The sequence below is a fragment of the Triticum dicoccoides genome, chromosome 6A, assembly GCF_002162155.2.
Source record: "Triticum dicoccoides isolate Atlit2015 ecotype Zavitan chromosome 6A, WEW_v2.0, whole genome shotgun sequence".
Taxonomy (NCBI): Eukaryota; Viridiplantae; Streptophyta; class Magnoliopsida; order Poales; family Poaceae; genus Triticum; species Triticum dicoccoides.
Window position 1 is genome coordinate 80,243,838 of NC_041390.1, and position 7,178 is coordinate 80,251,015.

General features: G+C 43.5%; 1 long non-coding RNA gene across 1 annotated transcript; it reads right to left on the bottom strand.

The window, feature by feature from the left end:
* Positions 1-1,328: 1,328 nt before the first annotated feature.
* Positions 1,329-5,953, bottom strand: LOC119319516. Its single transcript, XR_005154510.1, has 7 exons — positions 5,854-5,953; positions 4,348-4,534; positions 3,956-4,255; positions 3,680-3,841; positions 3,449-3,526; positions 2,402-2,496; positions 1,329-1,406 (listed from the first exon to the last, which is right to left on the bottom strand). It is a non-coding gene; the product is annotated as an uncharacterized LOC119319516 (long non-coding RNA).
* Between the last annotated feature and the right edge of the window lie 1,225 nt (positions 5,954-7,178).

Consider the following 7,178-nt stretch of genomic DNA (forward strand, 5'->3'; position numbering starts at 1 on the left):
TCCCTCGATCAAGCCTAGTGATAGATATTTACCAACACCGAAGTGAATTGACTGGTTGCACAATACAGTAAATTCTCAACTAATCTTAAACTGGTCCCTCAATCAGAAAATGCAATGCTGAAGGGGAGAAAAGGAGAACTATCCAAATGCCTCACCAAGCATGACACATCCAATCCCTAAACATGCCGCCGGCACACCGCGTTAGTCACGGAAGACAGGCGCAAATACGCACCCGCAGAGAGAAGGAAGAGCAGGATGTGCACGCATCCACCAAGCCAGCGGGCCACCGGGATGAAGCTGCCACGCCCCAAGGCACAGACGTAGCGGCAGCACACCTCCAGACGCAGCAGCCGCCACCAGAAACCTGGACCGCAGACGGCTTGACCAAATCGCCTCCCCTCTCGCCATGAGGCAGGGCGGCAAGCTGACCGGGAGCGCCGCGAGGGAGGTGCGGGCCAGGGTCGTCAGGGTCACCGACGACGTGAGGCGGGGCAGGTGGCGGCGCGGGCAAGGTGTGAGGGCGTGGGTGGCGGCGACCCCAGTCGGTCGGGCAGGCGGCGGTGCGGGTGGCGGGGGAAGGTATCAGGTACTCCCATCCTTGGGGTACTCCGGGTGCTTCAAGTTTAAAAAACCAATCAGAAATATTTCAAAATTTTCCGAAAAAAGGGTGAATGTTCGCAAGGAATGTAACTACAACCCCTAAAATTTTCAGGTCCAAACTCGAAATGTACATCAAGAAACAAAAATGTGAAATCTGACATGAATAGTGTAAGAAAAAGACAAAATCAACATTGACACTATTCACATCTAGATTTCACAGTAGCAGGTGGATCACTAATCTTTTTTTTAGTCTAGGTTTTTTTTTGAGGGGCTTTTTTTTAGTCTAGGTGGATCACTAATCTTTTTATAGGTACCCTTCAAAAAAAATCTTTTTATAGGTAATAAAGGTGGATCACTAATCAAGTAATGATTGCTGTCTAGTCTGTGTTGGGCCTGTAGTTCATGTGATATGTGTTGCCCAAATCTTGGAAGCCTTGCCCCACCACACGGCCCACGCCCCCAATCTCGCCTGCCAGTTTATATAAAAAAAAAGTCTCGCCTGCCCGACTGGCGGTGCCGCCACCCGGGGAAAATATCTGGTACTCCCATCCATGGGGTACTCCCGGTGCTCCAAGTTAAAAAACAAATCTTAAATATTTTCAAAATTTTCGAAAAAGAATGGGAATGTTCACAAGGGATGTGACTACATCCCCTAGAAAATTCAGGTCCAAACTCGAAATATACATTGAGAAACAAAAATGTGAAATCCAGATGTGAATCGTGTCAATGTTGATTTTGTCTTTTTCTTACACTATTCATGCCAGATTTCACATTTTTGTTTCTTGATGTACATTTCGAGTTTGGACCTGAAAATTTTAGGGGTTGTAGTTACATTCCTTGCGAACATTCACCTTTTTTCGGAAAATTTTGAAATATTTCTGATTGTTTTTTTAAACTTGAAGCACCGGGAGTACCCCAAGGATGGGAGTACCTGATACCTTCCCTACTATAAGAAGCACGGGACACAGAAGCGGGCATCTACACCGTGGTGGCGGCAGGCATATATAGAAAGACATCATTCAACTGTAACGTCAACAGATCAAAAGTAGACGGACACAACAGATCGCCTCGAATCAACAACAAACAAAAGGGGCAGAATGATATCCTTAAGATGGTCCACGTACGGTGCTCACACATGTAGAGCTACAACACGTACTAGAGTCTACCTAGTTGTCCATGCAAGCATCACGAAGAGTGTTTATGACGAATTCAGAAAACAATAATTTTCTAACTAGTTGCATACTTGCATCAGTAATCAAAAAATGGTGCCAACTAAGTAACAAATTAATTACTGTAGTTGCTAAAAGTGAGATTGGCTAAGATCAGTAGTAGTACATAAAAGGAATGTGGCCTAGTTGTGAGTCTCTTGTTTGCTCTGTCTAATGTGGAGCAGATTTATTTTGAAATCATTGTTGTTGAGCAAATTCTTTTTTACGTGTCAAAAACTAAATGAGCACCTGCACAAATTTAGTGACCCAAGGTGCATCTATCGGTGCATGATTCATCAATGGATCATCAAATCAAAATTAACCGACGTAAGACCAAACAGGAGCATCTTCAGTGTAGCAACTATAATATACTCCTACTAGTCCAGTTAACAACATTATTGTTTTTCCAACAGCTAGCATTCTACTTTAGCTTTGGGTGCCCGGATCTATATATCACGCATAGCAACCGTAACTTCATCAACAGATTAAAAAGTAGAGTGATCCAATAGATCGGTCTGGATGAACAGAAAGCAAGCAACCAAACGGCCAGAAAAGCTAGCTGATGCTGATCTTGTCTTACGCACGCCACGTACCATGGGCGCTGCCTGCAGAGCCGCGGATGGAGGAACCGCGTCCATCTATCTGCCTCCGCGCGCGCGCGTGCTTCCTTGATGATCAGCGTCCTTGTCTGCCGCAAAAACAGCATCAGTAAATGGAACACCAGTCGATATGATCCATCTGGTAGTAATTAGCAAAGTAGTAGTAAACAGAATCGGGACACATGATAAGACCACCGCAACACCTGACCCATCGTCGATGAACTAAATAAATAAGATCCACAAAAGTAGAACCTAGCCGGCGGCTGTGGCTAAGCGCAAAGGAAGAACACCATCAACGCGGCGAAAAACAACACATCGGTTTTGTAACCAGATCAAGGCCTGCCATGGAGCCGCGCAGAAGCGCGGTACGAACTGATCCGCGCTCGCTGCTGCACGGTTGTATTTCCGTTCGTTTCTGAAACTACTAGGTAGGAAGTGCGGCTTGCCGCACCCGGCAGCACCGCTGCCGGATACAAGTCATATTCAATCTGATAATGATAATACATTCATCGAAGCATTGCAAATATGAACAATATCATGATATTGGAGCGACACAGGTTCAATCCCTAACTTAATATTGTGAATAACTCTATTAGGATCCTACTTGATAACCCTATGAATAACATGCCAAAGAACCTAAGTAAACATATGTTATAACTTAATACTCCTTGACATGATGTATAAACCTGTCACAATTATACAATTTAGCCAACGGAAGTATTTGCATCAAGTATGACCTTTGTAAATACTCATTAGCGTAAGTAGAAATCAGAGTAATCACTGGAAATCACGAGTATAATGTAGCAATATTATATCAAAAGCCCAACATTGATATAAATATGTTCAGTACATAGAAACTGGTCCAAGCAACAACAAAAGGTAGTGAAATAAGGTGTGCCAAAAGCAAGGCAACAACTTCAGGCCAAAAGCAAGCCAAGACGATCCATCACAATTAAACAAAAATAATAATTGGTCCGCAACATGGATCGAGCCACGATCACAACGAGCGGAATCACAAGTAAGAATAAACAGCAGAAGTACGTGCCCATGGGTAACTACCCTGAAGGGAGTCTGGTGGTGCAAGAGCGACCTGTCCGGCGTCACCGCTGCTTGCGTGGTCTGGAGAAGTTAATGAAAAACATTAGGTCAGATGCTATCTTTAGATGGTCATCAAATAATAATTAATCCAGAACAGTAAATAGATGTCGGTGGATCCTAATTCTACAATTTGTACTAAAAATACGAACAATGGCTAGCAAAGTTGTACCATACTGAGGTAATGAGGTAACAGGAGAGTATGATTAATTCAGAGCAGTATGAATGAAATAAGCCCTCAAGACAATCATTAGTACAGAGCAATCTAAGACCGCCTTTTTACGATGCTAGATGGAAGATACACAATATCTTCCACAGGAAGAAAACTTGTCATGCAACCTGCGCATGGAGAGAAAGAGGACAGAATTAGCAAGTCATTTCATTAAGCACCAAGAAGGAGAGGAAGAAACTGCGATGGCTGATGTACTAAATGAGAGCTAATTATGTTCGTACAAAGAGAACTGTTCAAGCCATTTGTTTGCTTCTTAACTACTGGATGAAAAGAATTCCATCAAGAAGCAGAAATAGATTTCCCCAAAGATCCACATAATCTCACTAAAATGTTTCATCAAACAGGGGCACCAACTTGAAGATCTGAGGAACATCAACTACATTTCCACGGGAGAAGGGAGAGGCGAATGGCAGCGTAGCTGTGTCAAATTGACCTTCCTTGCTATATGCAACTGAAAAATTACATTTCCTGGTGTGACAGACGTACTTTATCAGCAGTCACGGCACCTCACCCTTGGATTACTACAGTAACAGGAGCAAATCAGCAAAAGGCGGATAACCAAGAAAACCCGCACAAGAATTAATATCGACAACGACTATAATGAGTAGCTCACAGATTGTTCTTGACTCCCCGATTTCGGATATACATGTGCATTGATCTTGGGGGAAGTCTTCCCGTGGTACAATGATATGCTCGATAAATAGAGAAGTTCAGTTTAGTTCTCCAGTACGAGCTAGTTTACCCCCTTTTTTCTTTGCTCTTACATCTCCACCTTTGCAAGTATAGCACCTGCAGTTTCACTGTATTGAAAAAATTAATTTAATTCATCATAGAGAAATACTCAAAATAGCATCTTAACTGAACATATATGCAATCCTCATTTGACATGAGCAATAATATATATATATATATATATATATATATATATATATATATATATATATATATATATATATATATATATATCAAGTTTTAGCATCCTGGTTTGTTAATTAGTGAGCCACTAATTAATTCAACCAACTGAAAAGGAGATACACATCATTACTGATAGCTATAGAACACTAAAGCAACCGTTATTTGCACTGCTCTCCTCATGGCACACAATCTGCTTGTGTTTGCTTGTCAACACGTTTAATATCAACTATAAATTCATTGGGTTTGCTTCATATATCACAATGAATAATGCACTACTATAGTGAGCAAATTGTTCTGTGCGGAATAAATAGGAAAAGATAATTTCCAACAGAAGAAACAGGATAGCCCTAAAAAGCTTTGCAATATCACATCACATACTCTTTCTATAGGCACAAATCTGAAATACTATCGCAAATTATTCCTTTGTCAAAATAAACCAGATAAATAAGAGACAAAGGGGAAGCAAGGCTTGATTACATATCCTCCAAGCTCCTCCATATTTGAACTCCATTTTTATGATACAGCCCTAGAGGATCCGATGGTAGTTTGGATCATTTTTATGATACGTAAAAACATGTACATTACACCCTTATAACTTGCCCCTGGTTTCTGAAGAATTATATATATATGTATGAAGAGGAAACAAATCTGTCTCCCCACCAGCACTTCGCATGGATATTTTGCTGTAAAATAGGCAACAAAATGCCTGACCACCTCATCCAAACAGAAAGGAAATCATTTCATTTATAAACCTTAGCGGAAAAAATAGTTACAAAAAATATGGCAACACAAGCATTGCACAACACATAATGAAGCAAAAATTTCTTAGTGGAGCTAGACAATATCAAATGTAACCTTTCATCTCAACCATATGTGAATACTGATGGAAGATGTATTCGTTGGCACATGCAGAATGAGACACCAACAGAGCAGTAGAACAAAAGGAGCAGTACAACATAAGGGGGTGGAGCAACAAGAGAAAAGGAAGAAGAGACTCAAATTGAAGATAGATAGCTAATTATATTTGCACACCGCATCCAAAAATGTAATCTGGTTGCACATAAAAGTCAAACTGAAATAATGGCGGGACGAAAGGAAAAAACAAGAAGTAAAATCATAGTAGGAGCATCAGTTTCATATCCTAATCCACAGGCGCATCAGGCATAACCAATCTGTGCCATAGAGTGAGGTAACGAAAACTCACCGGCTAACATCACCAAAAGGAGGAGCTTAGGGGGGCCTTGGAACTACCTGCCAGTGCCAGGGAAGTCCAGGAGTAGTCTGATCGGCGTCGTCATCTGGCCTTTTACACTGCAAGACATGGTCACTTCTTTCTGAGCCACTGCAAGATAAGGGAATCGTGCCTAGACTTGCATACCCAGTAATTCGTAAAAAGGCAAATTGCTCGCTGCTACCAATTATATATGAAAAGGCAGGACCAATTATCTGTGTTGTATTGTGCTACGAAGCACTGACCAGAGATGTTGATTATTTTTAATTCACTGGGGATCATCCTATAAAGGTCCCTAAGCATCTCAAATGTTTGCAAATAATTAGAGAGAAACTGTCTCATGTCTCAAGCTTACTACAGGGGTAATATTTTCCTCTATCATTTATTTTCTTGAATGACCCCTATACCTAATCGGCGATTGAGCAAACCCTAGCATCTCTCGTCCCACCTGATTGGCGATTGAGCAACGAACAGGTTTAAGCCACATGGCATGGACTATGCGAAATTCCTCTTCTGCCCTCGGCGGGCCTCTAAATTTACAGGCGGTGGCAGACACGCAGTGCTCAACTCGATCGGACGGGAGGTGCAGTGCTCAACTCGATCGGACGGCCAGGATCGCTCCACCCGGAGATCCGACGGACAGGATCATTTTGGAAACGCAATCCAACGGCCCAGAATCCAAACGCACAGGAGAGCTCCATTTTGTTTCAGACTCTAACAAGGGGATGCAATATGCAGTGCAGTGCCAGCGCTGCCATGTGCGTCCCGGGGCGGAAGGAAGACGGTGGTGGGCCACCCCGGTCAGCGAGTCACCAAAGGCGCAGGCACGCGCGCGGCCGCGGCGCAGCTACTCTATCCCGCGCGAAAACGAGTTGGGCACGACGAAAAGTAACCAACCAACCTAACTGCAGTGGACAAAATTACTGTTCTGACCTATAGGGCTAACAAAATTCCGATTTGACCTCGTTTCAAAAGAAATTTCGTTTCTGACCTTTTTTGGTGACGCCAAGGTCCCTGGCGTCTGGGTTACGAAGCAGACGCCAGGGTCCCCGGCGTCTGGCCCCTGGCCCGCACTGCCCGCCTGCCCTTTGACCTGCTGACGTGGCAAAGGGACCAGACGCCAGGGACCCTGGCGTCTGGCCCTGGTAAGTGGATAACGGCGCGGGCCAGCCCACCCATCCCCATCTCATCTTCTCCTGGCGGCGCCTCACGAACAGAGAGGGGCTCTGTTCGTCGCCCCTTCTCTCCCTCCCACCACCACCCCCCTTGATCTACTCTATTAACCGCTCAAACTCGCA